This window comes from Rhinolophus hipposideros (assembly GCF_964194185.1).
Source record: "Rhinolophus hipposideros genome assembly, chromosome: 10".
Taxonomy (NCBI): Eukaryota; Metazoa; Chordata; class Mammalia; order Chiroptera; family Rhinolophidae; genus Rhinolophus; species Rhinolophus hipposideros.
In genome coordinates this window covers 2,708,694-2,732,504 of record NC_138056.1, presented here as the reverse complement: position 1 = coordinate 2,732,504, position 23,811 = coordinate 2,708,694, and the positions used below count along the sequence as shown (strand labels likewise).

The 23,811-nt window shown below is 56.4% G+C and overlaps 1 protein-coding gene across 5 annotated transcripts in view; it reads right to left on the bottom strand.

Annotated features, from left to right (window-relative positions):
* The window catches only part of SHANK2 (SH3 and multiple ankyrin repeat domains 2), a 253,496-nt gene that overhangs the window by 141,357 nt on the left and 88,328 nt on the right, over nucleotides 1–23,811 (bottom strand). The window lies entirely within an intron of this gene.

The window sequence follows — 23,811 nt, the reverse complement described above, 5'->3', positions numbered from 1 at the left end:
CCCCACGGGCCGGCCTGAGAAATCGGGGTCCCCACCCCACGGGCCGGCCTGAGAAATCGGGGTCCCCACCCCACGGGCCGGCCTGAGAAATCGGGGTCCCCACCCCACGGGCCGGCCTGAGAAATCGGGGTCCCCACCCCACGGGCCGGCCTGAGAAATCGGGGTCCCCACCCCACGGGCCGGCCTGAGAAATCGGGGTCCCCACCCCACTGGCCGGCCTGAGAAATCGGGGTCCCCACCCCACTGGCCGGCCTTTCACGGTCTCCTGGCACCTGCCTTGCATGACCACAGGAGGCCAGGCATCGAATGGCTTTGAACTGTGGCCCGAGGTTCACTTCTTCCAACAGGGCCTCGATGGGCTTGAAAGAATGCTGCCTGTCACCTGGGTCCAGGAGGTAGCAGGGGCCAGTGATGACAGCTGGCGTTTAGGACTGGTCAGTCACTGAACAAGCTCTCTTGGCAGCGAGACCTGGTCCTGGAGGGGTGTAAACATGGAGCCACGGGAAGCCTGTCCCAGGGCGGCCGAGAGGTGTGAGCATGGGGGCCCCGGGGTGGGAAGGAGCCCTGCCCCACATGGGAAGGACCACGGCTCACATTGAACTTGTGAAGCTGAGGACAGCTGGGGCAGACTAGGTGGCTTTACCTGGTGCTTAGGACCCTGCTGGGACAGCACCCTGACAAGTCAAACAGCGACATTTCTTCGCAGCTCCACTGGGGCTTGGTTTTGGTCTGGGACTTAAGTTCAGGACGGGGTGTGGCCAGTGACTAAGCGACCACGTTAATTAGTGAATTAAGGCAGCCATTCCTTAAAACTGAACACCTACTCAAGGTCAGGTGAGGGACTGGGTATCAGGCCCCGTCTGCTCCTTACGGAGATGCCAGGTGTCGTGGGTTGGATGGTGGCCCCCCAAAAGATATGCTCAAGTCCTAATCCCCCCCGCATCTGTGAACGTGACCTTATTCAGAAATAGGGTCTTTGCAGATGAGATCACCTTAGATTTAACGAGAGCCCTAAAACCAGTGACTGGTCCTTATACGAGGAAAAGAGGGAGACTTGAAACGCAGAGACACAGAGGAGAAGGCCATGTGAAGACAGACGCAGAGAGGGAAGCAATGCAGCCACAGGCCAAGGAGCACGTGGCAAACACCGGAAGCTGGAGGAGGCAGGAAAGACCCCCCCCTCTCAGGGCCCTGCCACATGTGGACCTCAGACTTCTGGCCACCAGAACTGGGGGAGAACCCATTTCTGTTGCTTGAAGCCACCCAGTCTGTGTCATTTGTTACAGTAGCCTCTGGATACTCATACACCAGGCAGATGGGAAGACAAGTATTAATCCACTAGTCCCAGAAGTGTGCAGGATGTGGTGCTGTGGGAACTGGAAGTGGGGCGGAGGACTTCCTGTAGGAGGAGGACCCACACGTGAGTAGGAATGAATGGGCTGGGAGGCTGGAGAGGGCAAGCGAGGAGGGAGAGGAGAACATTCCAGGCAGAGTTGGAACCACATGGACAGAGGTTCGGGTGCACAACGGAGAGGCAGGATGAGCTGCTCACGTGGGCCGTGGGGGTCGGCCCCCTGCACACCAGGGACACACTGGCCCGGTGGTGAGAGGCGGGATGCAGCTTCAGCCAGGCCCGGGACAGCCCATGCTTTGCCCAGCATCACGCAAAGGTCCAAATCGAGAGGAAGCCACTGTCCCCTTTCTCCTTCCCCCAGCTTTTATCCCTCCAGGCCTGCATCCCACTGGAATGACCCCGGGTTGACTTGCACACGTGGCAAGAACTGGGGCCCAGCACCATGTTTCCATCTAAATGATTCACACACACGTCTGCCGTCGCCGATGGCGACTCCCCCTAACCACGAGCATAAAGCGGGAGCGACAGTGCAGGTGGTCAGGATGGCCTGGTCCCAGGGCAGGAGGGGCTGTCCCACGAGGCACAGACCGGGGAGGACGTGCCTGAGGCCAGCAGGAGGGGCCACAGGCACCGGCTGTGGAGCCTGGACTCAGGTACGTTGACCCTCCTCAGGTCTGCGGGCGATTTCAGTACCTTGGCCCCGCAAGCCACCGGCTCCAAAACCCAAAGGCAAAATGGAAACACGGACATCAGTGTGCGTCTCCAAAATCTAATGTGGGGTCAACGTCACAACTCGTGCCGTTTCGTGTCCGTGAACATGTCCCTGCACATGGAAACCACTCGCAAGTCAGATGTTCTCACTTGGAAAGAATTCCTGGGGATGCAGCCGACGGTGCCGAAATCGCGGGAGCCGCTGGGGAGTTACCGCCATGAGTTCTACTTACGGGCAGACACATGGGTTCAGAGGCAGAAGGCTCAGACTCAGCTCAGCGTTTGCTACGGCGAGAGGCACACTGAGTGTGCTGAATATGTTTGTTTGGATCGGGGCTGGCGCCGCGAGAGCTCAGGTGCCTGGGGAGGCCCTGGGAGGACTCCCGTAAGAGAGATAGGGGAATTCATCGCCCCAGAAAGCTCCTTCCCAGAGCCGCTGTGGGCGGGGGACCCCGCCTTCTCCAGGGCAAGGAAACGGAAGCCTGAGAGAAGCCTCATCTAAATCTCTCCTCGTGTAAATGCATTTCGGTGACAGCCTGATAGAGGCAGGAACTGGGACACTATTAGAAAGAGGGAGCTCCAGGGACCAGGGATGGCAGTGGCTGTCCTAGAAATTTCCAGGCTCTGCCAATCAGAAAGGACGCGACTAAATAGAGAGCCCGTCAGCTCTTCCGAGGGGGGGGTCAGGGACGCAACAGGTGTCCCAGCTGGGCAGCGATGCCAGGCGTGGGCAGGCGGCCCAGCTCACCGCGGTAGCACTGGCTGCACAGTGGCACAGAGGGCCGCTCCACGGGCGGTGGGGACAGGGCCAGCCTCGTCCTTGGGAAGGCGTGGAGGCTGAGAGTGAGCAGGAGGGCTCCCCGCGTCATCTGTCACGTGCTGCTGCCGGGCGGGCCCCTTACCCTTGGGCACACGCACCGCCTCTCCTGCATCCTGCTTCCTGGTTCCCGGTCAGGTGAGTACTTGGTGCTGCCCTCTTGCCCACCTGCCTGGTACGGGGAGGTGGCTGCCACAGTCCCCAGGGGAAACGCGGCCCTCTGCCCGGGGACATCTTGCTGTTCTGAGAGACATCTGTGCAAGGCTGTTCACATTGTGTGGGGGAGATGACGCATGTGGGCGATTCATTCACAAATGATGTGGCTCCTGGGAGCCCACCTTGCTGCACGAGCAGGGGCCAGCGTCATTTCACGCTACATGGGCGAGGACGCTGGGCTCCGTCCCCATGGAGCCCACACACCCACTCCGAGAGAGGCGTTCTTACGGGAGCCATGTCTCAGACAGGCAGTCAAGACAACGCCCAGCCCAGCCTTCGTCACCCCCGTTTTCCTCCCCATCGCGAACACGATCGGCAATGCGAGGTTTTCCTAATAGAAGCCATAATGTGCAAAGATGACTGAAATTAAATTGTCTCATTATTTGGTAATAAATCACCCAAAAACATTTCCTAAACACTACCAGGCGTGTTACCTGCCAAGAACGGCTGGTGGAGAAGACAAAGATACAGCTCAACTGTGCTCAGGATGATTACGGGAGGTGATCACCGCTCCCCGTGGACAGGAACGGAAGGGAAATGCGGTCTGAAAGGGAGCCCCGCTACCTTGGAAGGCAAAGGCCAGATGGGGACCCCAGCTTCGCCCAAACAGCTCCATGACCTTGGTGTCAGTACCCTCACCCGCAAAACACCAGACTTTTGTAATAAAATCATACTATTTCAATGTAAAATATTATATATTATACATATTTTAATACAAAACTTAAAGTATAAATATATTTTTAATATATTTTGGTGTCTGCCTGAATTCACTCTTTATTATAAAAATCTTAAATCAGAGCACATCTCTCCTGCTTAAAGTACTCCAATGGCTTCCCATCAAAATTGGATGTAAAAATCCAAATTCCCCACCATGGCTAAGACCCTTTGTGATCTGACCCAAGCCCTGCCTCCTCATAAATCTGCCTATTCCAGCTACGCTGCTGTCTACTCTTCCTCCAACAGGCCAACCTCATCTCTGCCTCAGTGCCTTTGCACTGCCCATGCTCTCACTGCTCCACGTCTTCATGAGCCAGACTGTTGATACTGCTCAGGTCTCCAAGGTCACTTCCAAAGAGGTGCCTTCCCTACTGCCCAGACACGCCCTCCGTGTCCTTGGTTGTCAGCACTTCCTTCTGCTTTATTTTCCTCTTGTCAATTACCATATTTGAAAGTGCCATCTGTTTGTTTGCTTACTGTCTCTGACTCTCCCAGTAACATGCGAGTGCTCCGAGGGCAGGGGAGAAGGCCCATGTTTTGAGTACTGGCTCTGGCAAGAGCTGGCCGTGGGACCCTGGACAGGACCGTCACCCACCCTGGGCCTGGGTTTTCCTGACTGCAAGATGGAAGACCAGAAAATCCCAGTAGGTGCTTAATTAATGTTTACTGACTCAACGCATGAAACCTAAGCTGGGACTCGTGTACCGTCTAGGATGCTGATGGTGTGATCGACTTCCTGGGCTGCCTGGGGTGGAGGGGTTTCCTGGGACGTGGGCTTTCAGTGTTAAAACCAGGCTGCTCCTGGAAGAGGTGGTGGTCCCCCCATGACACCGCCTGCAGGAGAGAGCCCAGCACCCACAGCTCTAGTTAAAGCATTCCTCCACCCTGCTTCTGTCTGCCACCCTTTCAACCCTGTAGCCTGGTGGGTCATTTTCATGAAGAGTCCATGAAGTCAGTGGGAACAGGGATTGTGCAGGGTCACGTGGCTCGGCCAGGGGCAGGGCCAATGCATAAATGTCACCCTTTGACCGTGAACTGAATGTTCTTTAAAACAAAACAAAAATCAGGGGAGCTGTACAAGGGCTTGGCATTTTGCTGGGAGTACAGGAAGCGGCAGTTTGTGACTTTCCTTCCTTCGGTAACTAAAATGACAGGCCAGGCTTGCCCCATCGGTCGGTCTCAAAACTGGCCCCAAAAGAGCACGCCAAGTGGGCCTTCGGACCAGCCACTGGCCTTGTCTTCAAAGGCCAGTGCCCGAGTCCCTCCGGTGGGGAGGTGGACGTCACCCTCAGCTATAAACCCAGAAGCTGTGTCCTTTCATGGGAGTCAGACTGAGCGTGATGTCGCCCGGTACTCAATGCTTTGGAGAGGAGACTGAGCCTGGGGTGGGTGAGGGGCTGCAGGGCTCCCCGAACGCCCAGTTCTCCACCAGGCCAACCTGCCCAGCCAGCACTGACTTAGAAGGTGAGAGGTCCTGTGAAACTCAGACCAGGCCCCAGCTGAGTGAAGGGCCCAGCCACCTCTAGACTACCAACCTCCCTCCACAGAATACAGGTACCTCGGTTTTCGAACGTAATCCATTCCGGAAGACCGTTCGAGTTCTGAAACGTTCAAAAACAGCCGACAGCTAGGCCTCAGGAGCTTGCACTCAGTGGAAGCCGCGTGACATGTTCGACTTCCCAGGCGTGTTGGAAAACCGAAGCACTTACTTCTGGGTTACGGCGTTCGTAAACGGAAATGTTCGTCAACGGAGACGTTCGAAAACCGAGGTACTACTGTATCTTGCTCCTGTTTTAGGTGCTGACGCTTAGATCAGAGGTTGCCCGCACGCAGGGGCACTTCTAAGTCACTGAGAGCAGGAAGGAGGCACGTTTCCATGTGGAGCACCTTGATAAGTCCTTTGAAAGGGGCTCTGAGAAGGTTCTAGATCGGGGGTTGACAAACTCTTCTGTAAAGGACCAGAGAGTAAATACTCCAGGCTTTGTGGGCCACACGGTCCCTGCTGCAATTCCTCGCTCTGCTAGTAGGGCCTCGAAGGCAGCCGTGACACTATGCAAATGCATGGGCATGGCTGTGTTCCAATAAAACTTTATTTATAAAACAGGCAGCAGGCTGCATTTGGCTTGTGGCCCATAGTTTCTAAAGACACGTTCTAAATGCTTTACAGCCACTTGAATTGACACACCGCTAAGATGTGCGTGTGAGTGCCCCAAGATGAACCACACTAATAAAAACTAAAAGTCTTAACCCTCCTGTCACACTTCCATCGCTGTGCACAGGTGCCTGGCTTGACACTACAGCTGAGCTTCAGAGAGACACAAAGAAAGCAGGTTTTAGAAACGGGGTCATCTGTGAGATGTCCTAGAAAGATTCCGAAGGATCGTACAGAGAACCCTTTCTGAAAGACAAAGAAACGCCCCCTTGCCCCCTCGTGCTTCCCCGGTTACTGATTCTAGGTTTTCATGCTGGGTTGGCTCAAGGGGGGGGGGTAGATCTGAATTCTGGCTTAACTAGTAATAAGTGTAATGATAATTATTATGTTCAGTCTTTGGGCACTTTTGGCGAGTCTCCTCACGGTGACTCCAGGAGGTAGGTACCGTGATGACCCCCACTTTGTGGATGAGGGAACTGGACACAGGAGCACACAGCTGGAGGCAAAGCCAGGCTATTTGGGGCTGGAAGCGGTGTTCTCATGCCTGTCAGTTGCTGGCCAGGTGGTGAGCAGTCCCCACCCCAGACAATGATGGACAGAGAGAAAAGACACGTGGAAGGGGGGGTGTTGGCTTCAGCAGCACGTCCTGGAGAAGGAACGGCTGACTTCCTGTCAATACTGGAGCTGCCCAGAGAGTACCCCAGATGCACCGAGAAGATTCTGCTGGTAGGTCCTGCTCCACATCAAACACCAGAGCCGGAGGTGGTGGACCTCACACCGCGGGGCTGGTTAGCCGAGCAAGGAGAGCGCAGTGGGATGACAGAGTCATAAGCAGAGAGAGGCCCAACACCTACCAATTGGTGCAGGAACATCTGTGTACGTATCCACCACGTTTAGTTACGTATGTGCCGTGCTTTATGATTCCCCATTTTAATGAACGGGCCATCTGCCAAATGAAGTCTTCCTGGGCACAGCAAGGCGTGCTGCTCTTGAACTCAGTGCTACCTGGAATACCTTCTCTGTGCTTGCTATCTCATTGTGTTGGACTCAGTCATTCTTCAAAGCTCACTTCAACAGCCACTGCTCCCAGGAGGCCCTTGTGGCTGTCCCTCAGGAGACTACACGTCTCATGTACGCGTATGGTGCTTGGAGGCACAGCACTGAGACATGAACCTCTCGCACACCCAACTCCTGGTCCTCCGCCTGGCCCTGCTTCCCACCACAGAGGCTGGAAAACTGGGATATTTGCTTTCCCAGCCTCTACTGAAGTTATGGGTGGTCACAGGACATGGTTTTGGCGAAAGAAACCCAAGGGCATGTCTCTTGAGCTCCTCGGCGGAAGATTTTACTTGATAGTGAGATTCAGAGGAGTGCTTCCTGGCGCTTTTTCTCTCTCTATTCCTGCATAGGATTGGTTCTGAGGATGTGGTGCCTGGAGCGGTGGCTGCCATCTCGTAACCATGAGGGAAAGGCCCAGGGGCCTGTAGAGATGCCACTGACCCATGGAACAAACCCTGGAGGTGCCCCTGCTGGGCTTGCCACTGTGGTCTCAGCCACCATTAGTGGGGCTTTGTTATCTGCAGATGAAAGCTTCCTAATGGACATTTGGAGACTGGAGCAGGGAGAGTGGGCAGGTTCATCATAAATTAGAAGATATGGGTGAATGACCGGAAGTCGGGATGCTACGACTTTCTGATAAATCAAGCAGCCTCCACGTTAGGTCTGGGCTGGGAAAGATTCACCCAGACCCACGTTCTCATGACAACTTCTCACTGGCAGTGGGGACCCAGGAGCCCTGGTGACAATACTTGAGGTCCTGCACAGCCTTCAATTTTACGAGGAAGATTTGATGACAGCCCCTCGTTTTGCAGTGACCCAGTTCAGAAAGTTGGGAGCTGAATAAAAGTGGTTTTCTTGGTCTTCGCTAAGACTGATTTCGTGTTCACCACAGCACAGACTGCCGAAGCACGCTGCTAACCCAGGTATGGCGGCCATAACTGGTACCTCGTTACGTGGTTGGGGACAGACAGACACTCCAGAGCTGGGACGTGTCTAACAAGCCAACTGAAGTAAAGAATGATAGATTTTAGACACAGATGGTGTGAATCTCGGGAACAAATATATCTGCCAAGAAGGACGCCTTGTGGTTAACTGGGCCCCAATCCATAACCAGAGTCCAGTAGCCACTGCTGAGAGACACTCGCCTCTCACACACTCTGTGTTTCAGGGAAAAGCCACAGACTGAGCGACTGTGAGCCCCGTGCACGCTGGTCCTGCCGGCTGAGTCAGGCCTTTCAAGGGAGTCCCCGGGGGCTGAGACCTTCCCAGTCCAATCGGAACTGGGCAGCTATATCCTCACTTGCTTTTATACTGACCAATCAGAGCGGCTCCATAATAACCAATCAGAACGCACGATTCTGATTAACCAGAGTGCTGTCATTTGGACCAATCAAAAGTCTGCAATTCAGATGCCTCATTTGCATAAAAATGGACCAACTGGGAAACAGGGCAGGAACTTTATCTATAAAAGCTGCTTCCCCTTTGTCACTGCAAAGCGCACTTTCAATTTCCACCAGAGGCTGTGTTTCTCAGTTTGCAAACCATTCACCTGAATAAAATTCTGCATGGCCCTGAGCTTGCTTTCTCCTTCAGGTGTCCCGGGACCCTGGGGCTGGTGCTTCCCACCTGACTGCCACCCACAACTTCGGAAGTTCACCTTCCTTAAACCAAGTCCCACGTGCCCTCCAACCTTCAGGGTGGGCACAGACAGGGCTTTAGAAGCCAGGTCTCTTTTGAGCTGGGGAGACGCTCACACCCTCTCCAGCTGCTCCTGGAGAGGAAGTGCCATGACAGGTCTCCTCTAAGCAGGGCGGCTTCTTGTCTGTCCCTAAGATAGACAATATCTTCCGATCGAGGCACGTGTCCCCTGTCATGTGCCCCTCTTTCATGCAGGAGGTCCCACCCCATCAGCTCCCTTCCACGTCTCCGCTTGAGTTATCACTACCACTTCCACGGTATCTGGATAAGCTATCACGGCAGCATGCTGCTTAACCCTGCAGACACGCAAGTCAGCCTGGCCTCCAGGCTGCAGCTGGTCTGAATTTCCAAGGGCTGACGTCCTAGCCGGTTGCTTTCCTTAACTTCCCCTGTTCGCTAAGATTTTCTAATTCTCCCCTCATTTTCCTCATTATTCTTTATTAAAGTTGGAGTCCCACCGCATGGCAGCCCATACCAGGCCGTCCGTCTTGCCTCTGCTGTGCTGGGGCAGCCGGCCGGCTCCTCAGGCCTCTACTGGTGATTTGCTTGTTTCTGGCTTGTCAGCACAGATATTCTTCTAACTGCAATCTTGCGGTTCCAGGTTGCAGGCGCCCGTCCACACGACCCGGTGGCATCTGTATTTCCCTTTCTCCCTCACTCCCTGTCTTCAGAAAGATAACCAGCCTAACTTCCAGTCTCCGTTTATTCCCCTTCTACGCCCAAACTCCAAACACTCTCATTCATCACAGGATCTTAGGATGTCTAAGTTTATCACAACAAATTCAGCTAAACTATACTCACTAGAATTTCCCTCCCTCCTGCCTCCTTCCTCTGACCCTCCTTCCTTCCTTCCTCCCACATCACTGAGAACAGGATGACAGTCCCAGGACAGGTGACTTGCACAGACTTATGAATGTGAATGCAGGTAACACAAAAAGCACCAGCGTTGACAGCGTCCTGTGTCCACAACACGCCCGGCGCTGTGTGAAGCCCCTACTCCCATCCTGTAGCTCACACAACAAACTAGGGAGGAGGTACTGTTTTCTTCCCCACTTTACAAATAAGGAAGCAGTGGCTCAGAGAGGTTCGCTGACTCCCTGGAAGCCACACAGCCGGCACAGGCGGATCTGGCCATTCCATCAGAAGCTCGGTGCAGATAACCGCTTTTGCACACAAGGGACCAGCCCGTCCCTGAGCATGGGGCAGGCCCGTCCTCTGCCCTCAGAGGGAGGCCACAGAGCACCCCCCGGCCCTCAGCACCCTCCTGTGGGACGTGCACGCCTGGGCCAGCTCCTCCATGCCCTACAGTACTTGGAGGCCTAGGGCCCACCTGCTGTCCCTCCATGACTAATACAACAGGCCGCTGTGCCCTGGGAGAACCGGGTCAGGGCTGGGCCTGGGGTTGCAGTGGGAGCAGTGAGGGAGTCGGGAAGGAAGGGAACCTGTGGTCACCCTGCCGGTCCCGCCCTACTGTCACCTCCCCTGGAAGCCCCCTGGCTGTCCAGCCACCTGCCCGATGCCTTTGGCCTGTTTTGCTCATTGCCCTCTGCAACGTCTTCCCTTGTTCCCGGCCATCCCGGAGGCCCCCCTGGAATGCGAGCCTGAGGAGGGTGGGGTGCTGTCCCTCTGTCCTGCTGGCCACACACTCCCCAGTGGCTGGAATGGAGCTGGCACACAGGTGGCCTCTATTTGGGGCCTCAGTGAGTCCCCTGTTAAAGCCCAGGCCTCGCCCCAGACCTTTCTGCTGTTGTGGATGGAGTCCACCACTGCCGGCCACCATGCCTCAGCACTGTGCAGAGCAGACTGGGTGCCACACGCACAGTGACCCATAAAGCTGCGGGGCCCGCCCGGGGTGCGAGCTCTGCCCCCAGGTGTGCACAGGCCGTGCCCAGAGCCGCATGACCGCGGTGACCCAGGCCTTCCCAGGAGGCCCAGAGAAGGGGCTGGAAGACGGGAAGGTGGCCGGGGGCGGGGCTCAGTCCTGGCACTCGTGCGCTGGAGTGAAGACACACATGTGCAGGTGTGATGGCTGGAGAGGGTCCCCTCAAATCCGTGTCCGCCCAGAACTTGAATGGGACTTATTTGGAAACAGGTTCTTTGCAGGTGGCATTAAGGATTGAGGGGAGGTCATTCTGGTTTTGGGGGACCCTAACTCCAACGATAGGCGCCCTTATAAGAGACAGAGGAAGAGTGACCTAAAGGGAAAAGGAGAAAGTGATGTGAAGATGCAGGCAGAGAGGGGAGGGATGTGGCCACAGCCCAGGGTCGCCTGGAGCCCGAGAAGCCGGAAGAGGCAGGAAGGAGCCTCCCCTGGAGTCCCAGGAAGGAGCCTGGCCCCGCGACGCCTTCATCTTGGATTTCTGGCTCCACAGCGGGGAGAGAATGAGTGTGTTGTTCTACAGCTTGTGGTCACCTGCAGGGCAAGCCCAGAACCCTGGCACACAGAGTGAAAAGCGGGAGTCAGGCATTTACACACCCTGCAAGGGCCGCACCGGCTATTTACACACCTGCACGGGCCCCAGGCCCCGTCTGCACAAACCAGCGTGTGGTGCTGGCGCCTGGGATGAGTCCCTCAGGCCCGGGGCACAGACAATTTCCCATCTCACGTGGAACATCTCACGTGGGAACAGTAGACCACGGCCTGAGTGACCACAGGCCTCTAGAGGCTCCAGGACAACCAGCTCCCAGCCCAGGGCAGAGGGCACGCCGGCCTGAGTGAGGAGCAGGGTGAGTGTCGCCTGTCACCATGTTGGGCAAGGGTGACTCGGCCCTAGGTGCCATCTGCGTCCAGCCTCAGCCGGCCCAGCCCTGTCCTGAGAGCTGTGCTCGTCAGTGCCTCCGTTCTCAGACCCAGGATGGGCTCTGGGCTGGGGGGCCTTCTTGGTAGCAAATGCTGACCCTTGTCCTGGGCGGCCCACCACACTTCATAGCCATGGCATGCGGTGGATTTTCCCAGTGGGCACACAAGCCCAGACCTCATCTTCTATCCAGCAGCCTGTGGGAACGACTTGGGATCCGTCAGAAGCCAGTGTGGGGGGTGGGGTTGGGGAAGGGGGTACGATCGGCACAATGAGGGAGAGAGCCTAGTCCCAAGCCCTCCCCGGATGCCCTTTCTGGCCTTGGGTGGCCTCTGTTTCTCCATCTGTAAAGTGGGCTCTTACTCCTTGTCCCGGAGTAATAGACTCAAGGCTGATACTAACCCAAACTGCCCGCCTGGGTCAGTCTCAGCGCATCGAATGCTCACAGACACTGAATTACTTTCCTAACACAAACGTGGTGACTTCACCAACACCAATTCATTCTCTCCTAGTCCTGGAGGTCCGACATCTAGTGTCACCGAGTACAGGACCGGCTCCTACGAGAGGATCCAAGGAGAACCCGGCTCTCACCTTGTCCAGTTTCTAGAGGCGCCTGCATTTCTTGGCTTGTGCCCCCTTCCTGTCACTCTAACCTCTGCTCTGTCGTCATACCCCACCCCCTGCTTCTGACACTCCTTCGTCCCTCTGATGAGGACCATTTTGACCACACTGGGCCCCCCCGATACACCAGGACCGCCTTCCAATGATGAGGTCAACTGATTCACTGACATGGTCCCATCTGTGCCCCTTATTTCCATGGCTACGGGACACATTCACAGGTCGCAGGCACTAGGCGGGGGTGCCTGGGGGGCATCCTGTGGCCCAGCACACCACCCAAGCCGCCCCTCCCCTCCCCGCTGAGACGGCGAGACAGACCGGGCTTGTCATGCAGGCTGGGGGTGTCTTCATGAAACCTCGCCAATGATGGGGCTGACTCATCACGTCCCAGGCATGGCCCCGGGAGATGGTGGGGCGGGTGGGGGAGCACGCTGGCGTGGGTACCAGGGAACGAGCAGGCAGGTACTGTGGTGGAAATCCTCATGCGTTCCTTCCTTTAAGTCACATTCCGCCCGGCTTGGGGGCACAAAGCCGCGTCGATAATTAGATCCCACGCAATCACCCACTGAAATGGCCACAGCTGTCACGTGCTGGCGGCTGTGCTCTCAGGGGCCCTGACCGGCATGAGAACCGAGCGGGGACACTGGCTGCTCAAGGACACTGGGGTTTCCATCTCCGGGAGCCACTGTCACTCATGGCCCCCAGGAAGGGTGCCTGTACTCCACCTCAATTTCTCTGCAAAGTCAGACCATGGGACACGCCGAGTACACGGCTCCTTCAAGGACGTTGTTTCTCTGTGTTTCAGGTTCACAAAGGAGGAGGATTCAGATAGAAATTCTTTGTAAGGCCCAACCCCCACCAACACGTGATGCTGACAAATTTCTGCCGGGCCGGCGGTAACCTTATATTGCAAGGTTAAGGAGTCTATCAGATTCCCAGTGCAGGAACTAATTAGATAAAGATGAAACTCGGGCCCCCCGGGAACTGTCTCCACAGAGGGGGTGAGGGCCGCTTCCCTCCACATCCACCCGACACGCCGGGGAAACCATCTGCCAGCGGCGCTGCCTGGGCAACCCCGGGCTGTCACATCTCGGGCTCCCACCGCGGTGCCCAGCGCCTCCATAGGGGACACACCCCTCGTTTACGTGGGGAAGCAGGGAAAGGACGTTTGGAGCACACGGGGTTTCTCACATCACGCGGTTTCCTACCTGGCTGGTCCTTTTAGTTGAGGAAGTGGCCCACGCCAAGTCCCCTAACAGAGTGACCCGGGGTGGGGGCAGGCAGCAGGGGGACACTGCCACACAGAGAAAAGCCCCCCTTTCTTGGTCTGTTAGTCTGGACTCTTGGTTTTAGCCCCCCCAAGTCCCCACTGCCGCCTGGAACACATGGCTGCAGGACGAGGATGCTGATGGTTTGGTAAAAGCAGGCGCTGGGCGAGTGTAGGTGGAAACGTGCGGGGAGCACACCTGGGCGAGGAGGGCCGTCCCCCAGGGGAGAGGCAGTTAGCAGGAGCTCAGCAACCTCGGGGAGAGGCTCGGGAGCCCCCACCTGCTGCAGGAACTGATCTGATGAACGACACTGTCATGGGCACAGGGAGGTGTGTGCGGTGCCGGCGACCCTATAATCATCCAACTGGCAGACACTGAGGGACCCACCAGGAGCAGAGCGGGCGACCCTGGGCCCACCCCGTAAATGGGGGGGAGGGAGAGGAGCTCTCCACACGCCACGTGGGAGCTGGACAGCCCACGGCAAGTGCAAAGTGAAGTGCAGGGCGGTGTGTGGGCTGCAGCTCGCTGCGGTTACACAAATGCACACACAGGAACGCCTCGGCATGGCAGGAAGCTGGAGGGCACAGCCGGCCACCGACAGCGGCCACTTCCTGGCAGTGGCACTGGGGAGGAAGATATGTACTTCACGTGTCTCCGCATCTGCATGTCTTGAGATGGGTAAGTGGGCACCGACTGTGTTCTACGGAGACAATGACGACAGAGGGAGGGAGGGCAGGATGCAGGCCACAGGCCGCACGGGGAGGAAGGCAGCCTAGAGCCTGGTCCTTGCAGGCGGGGAGCTACCCGGACTCCTTGGGGACATACATTGTCACAGACCTGGCCCAGCAGAAGCAGCAGTTGGAGGGGGAAGAAAAGACGGAAGGGAAGCGCTAAAGTCACAGGACGATGTGACCTCAGGGACGATGTGACGGTCACCATTCGCCTCCCGAGGGGGGGATCGTCCAGCTCCCGCATCCTTACAAGGACCTAGGGGGTCAGGGGTCGCCTGCAGGTGAGGAAACTGAGGCACAGAGGGTGACATAGGTGAAACAGGAGGAGGGGGCCAAGCCGGGACTCAGGGGAGACAGTCAGTACAAGTGTGTCCCGTCCTTCCAGGCAGCGGCCCCCAGGGGTGGTGTCCCCTGTCACGCCAGGCTGTCCCCTGTCACAGCCGCTGCTTCTCCTCCAGGAACCTCCCCCTTCATTCCTTACTTCCCCCGTCTTTGGTCATCTCCCACCTTCTCAGTGGGGCCTACCGATGTCTCCTACTGCACGTGCCACGGCACCACCCCTCCTCGCTGCCCTCACGTCTCCGTCTGTCCACAGAACTGGTCACCTATCTATCGGTCACGTGGTGCTCCGTGTGGGCGAGGACCTTTTCCTGGTAGTTGGCTGAGGCATGTGGCTCGAGTGTCCTGCGGCTGCCGTAACAAATGACCACACAGTGGGGGGCTTAAAGCAGTGGAAGTTCATTTTCCCACAGTTCTGGACGCCCGGAGGCCATTATCAGTTGTCCCCGGACCAAATCAAGGCACTGGCAGGGCTGGTTCCCTCCGGGACCCTGAGCACAAGTCCTTCCTGCCTCTTGCGGCTTCTGGTGGCTTCAGGCATTCTGGGCTTGTGCCCACACCCCTCCTGTCTCTGCCTGCGTGGTCACACGGCCTTCTCTTCTGTTTATACAATTCCTGTGCCTCCCTCTTCTGAGGACACCGGTGATGGCATTTAGGGTCCACCCGGATAATCCCAGGTCATCTCCCCATCTCGAGATCCGTAACTTCATCACACCTGCGAAGATGCCCCTTTTTGCCATAACGGGTGACAGTCACTGGTTCCAGGGATTTGACATGGACGTCCTTTGGGGCCATCATCCAGCTGACACACACGCCAGTCACTTAGAACAGCATGTTTGCACACTCGAACCGCACTTTCTGAAGGACGCACGTGGTTCCTGCCCATGCTTGGCCCTATTGGAATCCACGTTCCGTCTCCCAGGGTCATCATTGCCCTGTCGTCCTACCCAATCACATCACCCCGAAACAGGGGAACGGTTCCCAGAACCTAAAACCATGCACATTCAAAGACCCACTTGCTGGTTTCCTAAGACCTTTCCTGTCCCCGCTCTCTACTGCCAGAGCAAGAAGAACGGGGTAGGAAGCAGCCCCCAGACCCCAGTGCAGGAGGATTGGTAGGGGCACTTCCCATAGGCCACATGTCTCTCGCCTCACTGTCCCCGTTAGGAAAAAGCAGCTCTGAATGCAGGGATGATAAGTTGGTGGAAAGAGGTAGGGCATTTGTGCATTTCACAGATGGCCAATGGATGAAGCCAAAACCCTCACCCCCACCCAACTCTGACCCTGACCTCAATCCTGGCCATGCCCCCAGGGGTGCTGCTGGGGGACCCCCGCCTTCCTTCCGAGAGCCCAGAGGCTTGGTGAAAAACGCGAATTGTGGGCAGAAAGGAGTCACACTTTCAGAACACGGGACAGAAAAAGCTGCTGGCCTCCATGCAGAACCCTGGCTACGGAAGCTCTCACCACCCTTCCTTGGGGCTCAGTTCTCCGGCCTCCCGGCCCATCCTGAGCAGAGCCCTGTGCACCCCAGCTCCTCCTCTTTGTTCCTCCCTTGCTCCTGCTTGTCCACTAACAGCCTGGGCTCCATGGGCCGTCAGGCCAGGGACCTGGGGACACGATAGCGCCATCTGCCACGCCAGACTTCCGGCCCCTGTGCCAGCCTGCACCTTGACCTTGATGGTTGGAGTGAGGTTTGAATCAGCATGTGCCTGAGGAGCAAAGCCCTGCTGGCTGCCTGGCAGCTGCCCTGCAGTGTGGACAGGAGTCCTGGAGCTGCTGATCATCTGACCCCCTTCCCAAAGCGGGAGGAGAGGGCATAGGTTTCTCTAAGCCGCACCTGCTCCAGGGCTCGCTGGGTCCTCCCGGGGCCTGGCTGTCCTGTGCCCCAGAGGAAACGGCAGCGGCAGCCCTGAGGGTTGGGGGCACGCAGCCTGGCTCAGCCCTCTCCTCTCCCCGTGCCATTGGACCTGCCCTTCCTCGTCTCCACGCTCCACCTGCCTGTCGTGGGCCGGGCCTGCCTGCTCCTCAGACTAAAAAGAGGTGGGGTTATTGTCTTTCTTAACGAACTCAGGTGTAATTGACATACCACGAACTTCACCGTTTCGAGTGCACACTCCAGTGGCACTGAGTGCATTCACCAGGCGGCAACGTCCCCCCTGAATTAAGCTCCGAAGCGCTTCCATCCCCCCCAAAGGAGACTCTGTGCCTGCGGCGCGGGCGCGCCCCAGGGGAATGAGCCTTGAAGACGCAGAGCAGGAATGAAGCTGTGTGAACATGACATCAGAGATGGGCAGACGCGGCTCCCAATTAGAAAAGCCGTTGAACCCGAGTGCAGCCGAGGCTGAGAGCGCCTGGCCTGGGTTCCAATCCTCTGTACAGTCCCCTCATCTGTGAGGGTGGGACACAGACGTCACACCCTGGTCAAGACGAGATGAAGAAAAGGTGCTGAGCAGAGGGTGCGGGATGCAATACGCGAGTGCAGGAATGAGCAAGCCTCAGCTTCCATACCTGAGAAATGGGCACGATCGTCACCTCCCAGGCAGCGTGAGGACCAGGAGAAGGGCAGGTGGAAATCCACTGCTCGTAGTAGGTGCTCAATGCGTTGGCCCCTGTGTTGGGGGAGGGGCTCAGGCAGAGGCTGCCCACGTGCCACAGGGACCAGTCAGAGGAGGGAGGACTCAAGAGAGGGCCCACGCCAACCCGTGATGTACAGATGCGGAAACCGAGGGTGAGAGCGGGCGGACGGAAGGAAGCTGCTCATCACACAGACGAGGAGGGGCAGGCTATGCCCACGTGTCATAGCCAGGAAGTGCTCTTGGTCATCTTGGTCCACTGTCCACACTACACGGGGAACACTGGACCAGGCACCCTGGCCAGGCCAGGCTCAGTGTCCAGGAGCTCCTCTCAGGACATACGGCTTTTTGTGAACGTCTGTCCTCCTGAGCCAGTGTGCTGGTGCCACAGTAAGCTCGCTGGGGGGGGGGGGTCCCCGTGGAGAATGGCCCAGGACAGGGTTGGGGGAGGGGTGAGTGCAGAGACAGAAAAGGGTGTGCGGGAAGCAGACCCAGTGCGGGCAGAGGCACAGGGTGTGACTGTGGTGATGGGGGCTGGAGGTGGGGGAGCGGGGGCGCCTGGAATCACAACACACAGGGCACCGACTTGCACTGTATCCACTGCAGCTTGTAAGCACGAGGGAATCTCACATTTCAGAAATACCACTCAAGTGGGTGGACTGGGAGTGGATAAAGCTCCTGGTAAGATGAGTCAGAGGGCCGAAGCCCAGCCAGGTGAGAGAGGGTGGGTGGGAATCTGAATACAGCCCTGGCAGCAGCGATGGGGGGGAAGGTGCAACCAGGAGAATGGGCGAGGGGATTGACAGGACTGGGGGCTAATGGCTGCCGGGGAGAAGCCAGTGGTCAGTGCCATGTCCTCTTTGGAAATGTGTATGCTCCCCATGAGGAAGCCAGAGCCCTGGCCTGCCTGCCTGGCTTCCTTCCTTCTTTCCTTCCTTCCTCCCTCCCTCCCTCCCTCCCTTCCTTCCTCCCTCCCTCTCATTCTCCCGACCATCCATCCATCCACCTACCCATCCATCTACCTCCCACCCCCCTGCCCCATGCTCTGAGGGTTGAGCACTTGCCAGGCCCTATGCCAGATGCCAGGGAAGGGGACATGTCAGAGTCAGCCCTCATCCTACCCTGGAGGAGACGGTACAAGGTGAAGGGGCTGGAGGGGCAAAGGCAGAGCCATCTCCCAGCTGCCGCCTGGCCCAGGTGACACTGAGCAGAAGTGTGCTCGCGCCTCCCGGTCGGACACCAGAGACCCTCCTGCCTCCTGGGGGAGCAGACCTTCAGCTAGAGGCAGGGCGTCAGTGCGAGCATCTCCTAAGAGCCTACTGGGCACCAGGCCCAGCGTTGGGGACACTTCCAGAACTGGCCTCCTCTCCCCATTGGCCTGGCACCCTCTCTGGCAGCCTGTGCCTAAACCCTGAATCTCAGGGTCTGCAGTTACCAAAGGTGACCATTCACAGGTGACCACCAGCTAGTAGTTATGGAGATTTCAGGCATAACTAGAAGAGACCTTGGGGATAATGTAGCCATTTTACAGGTAGGGAAACTGAGGCCCATGCAGGCAGCTAGCATTAGAGCTGGGACAAAGACCCTGGCATCTGAACTGGCAGGCCTGGGCCTCGTCAGGCTTCAAGCTGGCCCCCAGCACCTCAGTGAGTAAAGCCAAGGCCGCCTTTGAGGGCTGGCCTGTGTCTGGCCCTGAGCCAGGCTGCGGGGTTGGAGAAGGCGGGAGGAGGGAGACATGCACGTTGGCCCCGGGGTGGGGGCTGGGGCCGGCTCACAGGGCCAGCTGTGGACATCTTTTTTGGGTTCAGGGACCTCATGCTGGCAACTTGAATCGGCCACGGAAGGAACATTCACACCGTGGACACCGGCAAAGCTACACACCAGGGAGGAGATAAGATGTGCGCAGAGCGGCCAGACACAGCGGGGGTGGGGGTGGGCCACAGAGCCAGAGGCTGCTTCAGGTGGACACCACCCCTGACCACACTAGGGAGACCAGTGCCCACCCTCCCGCTGCCGAGTGGCTGGGCATTTGGGGAGACGGGACACACATGTGCACTCCGGCTGGCACCCGCAGCCTGCGGTGTGTGCTGACGGGCCCAGCCTAAAAGGTCCGGCCTGAGGCATGTCCGGAACCCAGCCTCCCCTGGCCCCGACTCTGCTATGTCTCATCGTGCCCACCCATCCCCTGCGCTGCCCCCACCCACACACCCACTCGCCACCTGGGAATGTGCTAAACGCGGTCTGAGGGTGCTTTACGCCAGAAGTTTCCCTGTGCTGATGAACTCGGCTCCCCGCCCCCATGCAGGGGCACTGCGCCCGGACAGAAGGTGCCAGGGCCTCCTGCCTGGCCCCACCGGGCAGGCTGACATGAGGGCGAGTGTCCTGGGCCTGAGCCGGCGATCCTGGGGAGCTGCCACGGGCGGGCGTGCTCACCTGCTCCAATAAAGAGCCCTTCCCCCAACCCAGAAGGCAAGGGCACCACACCCCTAAACACAGCAGTTTCTGAACTGGGTCCCCAGGCCTGTCAGGAGGGGATTCCTGCCGTTCTAGAGGGTCTGAGCATGCTCCCCCCATGCCTTGGTCTGGGGACTCGGGAGGGTCCAAGCCCCAGAGACCAGCACTTCACAGTACGAGGGTGCTGCTGAGGGCAGTGGCTGTGGCGAGGCCAGAGTCCACTCGCTGGGAAATCACTGAGTCCTGCAGAAGAAGGAGCCCTCACCTGGCCCGGAACTAGAGCCCACGCAGGATACATACAACACTCCAGGCCTGTGCGGGGCTCCCTGCCTAATTATCCGTGAAATCTGAATCTCCACGCTCCCTGACGGGGGCAGAAGCAGCTGCCGATGTGCTTCTTTTTAGATGACACCAGGTGGAGCAGAGAGGACGTGACCTTGCCGGGTCACAGGGTTGGAAGGAACACAGCACGGGTCTCTCTAGGCCCTGGGCGACGCGTACCCCTCCCTGACCGGAGAGCGCCCCACTTTCTCCACTCGGCTTGGACCCAGCGTTCCTGGGACCCGGGCTTCTCATCACCTGGTCGTCTGCACACGCTCACTCCAAAACAACAGACAGAACCCTCTGTTTTCACTGCTTGTTCTGCAGATATGCACGAGAACCTGTATCTGTCTGCTTTTGAGCTGGGAGGGTGGTGGGGGGAGTGCGGCAAGGAACACGCCACCAACTTGGGCTCTGCCTTGACAGCTGCTACGTGCAGAGACCTGCCCACTCCTGGCTGGTCCCACAGATATCCAGAAACCACTTCTCTCAGGCTTCAGATGCTCAGCCCATCATTGAAAGGAAGAGCTCTTGAACTTAACAATGTGATTGTCAAAATAATAACTCACACAGACAGGTTGGAAGTTGAGGGAATTTCCCAGAATACAGAGCAAAAGGCAAAGAGCCAGAGAACGTAAGAATAAGGGGCAAGTGGAACCAACTGGAATCCAACAGGAAATCCAGAAAGACGGAGACAGGAAGTGAGGGAATTTCCAAGGGGATAAGAGAAGGATACAGTAGTCCCCCCCCCCGCCCCCCCGTATCTGCGGTTTTGCCTTCTGTGCTTTCAATGACTTGTGGTCAACAGCAGCCTGGAAATATTATTAGGTTGGTGCAAAACTAATTGCGGTTTCTTGCAATTATTTGTACCCTTTTACACCTATTGAGTGGAAAGTTCTAGAAATAAACAATTTGTAAGTTTTAAATTACGAGTCGTTCTGCATAGTGTGATGAAATCTCGTGCGGTCTCCCTCCATCCAGCCCGGGACATGAATCATCCCCGTGTCCAGTGCCTCCATGCTGTCCACGCTCCCTGCCCATGAGCCACTCAGGAGCCGTCCCGGTGATCAGAGGGTGGTCTTGTTTTGCAGGACTTATGTCTATGTCACCGTCATGTTACTTCATAACGTGACATTCACATAACTTTTATGACAGCATATTGTTCCAACTGTTCTATTTTGTTATTTGTTACTGTTGTTAATCTCTTCCTATGCCTAATTTGTAAATTAAACGTTATCATGGGTATGTCTGTATAGGAACACACACGCACACACATTGGGTTTGGTGCCAGCTGCCGCTTCAGGCACCCACTGGGGGTCTTGGAACCCACCCCCCTGTGGACAAAGCGAGGATGACTGGATTTTTACAGCCAAAGGTGCTTCAGTCTGAAGGAGGCCCAGTCTGAAGAGGAAACCCAGTAAGTAAGTATGGATGGCTCACACCAGACCCACCATCAGGACATGTCAGAACATCAAGGAAAAGTCGATGCAATGCAGTTCCCCGAGTCCCAGAGGGGAAAAGCAGGGATCGGGTTCCCTGGAATGAGGGTCCGACCACACCGTAACCTCGCCTGCCGCTGTACGTGGAGGCGAGGTGACCATGAAGCAACGTCTTCATTGTTGAGAAGGAAAACTACGTACTTTGAACCTAGAATTTGACAACACTGAGCACACCGCGAACGAGAGATACGTCAGCGTACACTCCAGGGGGCTTCTGTTGAGGCTGCTACTTGAGTATGTGTCCCAGCAGAACGGGAACACTTATCCGATAGCTCAATGAAGGGCAATCGCAGAATGACAGCTGGGAACTGCAAACTGGAGCAGAGAGCCAGAGGCCTCCAGAGGGAGGGGACTGGACGCCAGTGATACATGAGAAAAAGGAGGGCACTTCATTGCATGGCTGAAGAATTCTTCTCCCGCCAGACAAAATGAAGGTAATCAGAAACTCTGCGAGAGATGGACTTCACGTGAAACACATGACGCTAACAGTAAGTTAAAATGTGGCATCACTTTGAACAACCGATGGAGGGGGAGGGAAAAGAAACCCCTGGGCTGTGACGCTAGAAAGACCTTTCCTTTCGTGGGTCTGTAAAGATCGGGAGTCCGAGCCCCGTTCCCGGAGCTGACGCCAACATTTGTGGGATCATAACAACGTCATACTTTCCGCTGGAGACGAACTTCCGATTCCAACTTATAGACAGCGGGCTAGAAGACTTGAATACGGATGTAAATGTAACAAAGCATCAGCTGGTGCTGTCTGCAATACATCCATCACTTAGCAGGTCAGCAGTAACTATTCAAAATCGGGGGCTGACACAGAGGACTGACTGAGTAGGAGACCCTCATTGACAGCCACGCATGGCTGCTTCAGTGTTTACATTGAGCCGTAAGGGGGTAATCAGAGTGAGGGGGGCAGCCGTCGGAGAGTGAAGGACCAGTTACAGGCGGCTCCTCTGCCGAGTGGAGTGTGTGCACAGGCTGGGAGGTGGAAAGACAGGGTTTCTTTCCATTCCTGGCCCCGTCTTGTGGTTTGCTTCCATTAATTACGTACTTATTTTGTTACAAGCATGGGGTCCTTGCATCAAAATCGGGGAAGGGATGAAAAATGTGGGGGCGGGTAATGTGGTTGAGAGCCGAGGAGCCGAGCGGGGAGGCAGTGGGAGGTAGAAGACGGAGACGAGGGTACCAGGTCTCCCCCGTGGGCACTGGGTGTGCCGTTCTCATGGTGGAGAGGCCAAGAGAAGAGCGGTTTTGGGGGAAACCATGACCGGTTCAGACTGGGGCCCATTCCTGGGCTCTGATTCTTCCACAGGGAGACCTGACTCCCAGGCACCATACGGAGGTGCGTGGTCACGCTGGGAGCATGACGGGCTTGGGGACACACAGTTGGGGTGACTTCTTACTGTGTCTAAGCCCAGAGAGTCACCTCGCTGTTTCTTGGATTCAAAAAATTACACAAGCAGTAGTATGTACCTGTGAAACTTAAAAATACAGGGGCCGTGTTTCCCCGAAAATAAGACCTACCTGGACAATCAGCTCTAACGTGTCTTTTGGAGCAAAAATTAATATAAGACCCAGTATCATGTTATATATTATATTAAATTATATTATACTATATTATGTTAAAGACCCAGTCTTATATAATACGTTATAGTAAAATAAGACTGGGGCTTATTTTTGCTCCAAAAATTTTTGCTCCAAATGACATATTAGAGCCGATTGTCTGGCTAGGTCTTATTTTCGGGGAAACACGGTATGTATGGACTAAAAAGTGGAATCACCTCCTCTTCTACCCCAAGGGAGCTGCCCAGAAGGAAGGCTGTTATTACTCACTGGATGCAGCCATCAATTAAGGGAGAGGAGAAAACAGAGTATGTTTCCTTAGGATCCCAGGCTGTGAACCCTCTTTTTCAAGTCTAAGGAATAATAAAAAAATCTGAAAATATAAAATAATGGTGGAGGAAGGATGGGGGAAATCAGTGTTTCTTGCCATTCAGCTCTTACTACCTACATGCTGAGGCAGTCTTCTAGAACACGTTAGGCTTTCAAAGGAAAGCCAGCTACCCACACGCGTTCACAATTGAGCACCCTCTGGATTTATCCAGCACACGCCTCCAAGGAGCCGCAAGCACTAAGCCTCTATTTTCTCGTTCATTCTTACACGAATCCCACTGGGGATACCGCATGAGTTGGAACTATGACCTCTACTTTGCAGACACGGCTGGACGCCAGGGCCTGAGGCACAGAGAGGGCTGGCCAGCTGCCCAGGGACACACAGGGACGGAGCTGGAACATTAGATAGAAAACTTAGGATACCATCTTCTCAGGGGGTATAGAAGGCATCAGACAAGACGCGCACATGCTTTTGTAGTCAGAGTCTATCTCTGGAGAGATTCCCAGGAAACCAGTAACTGAGGTTCTCGCTGGGAGAGAAACTCGGGGGCTGGAAGGTAAGGATGAGAGGCAGACCCTTCCTTCGTGCTACA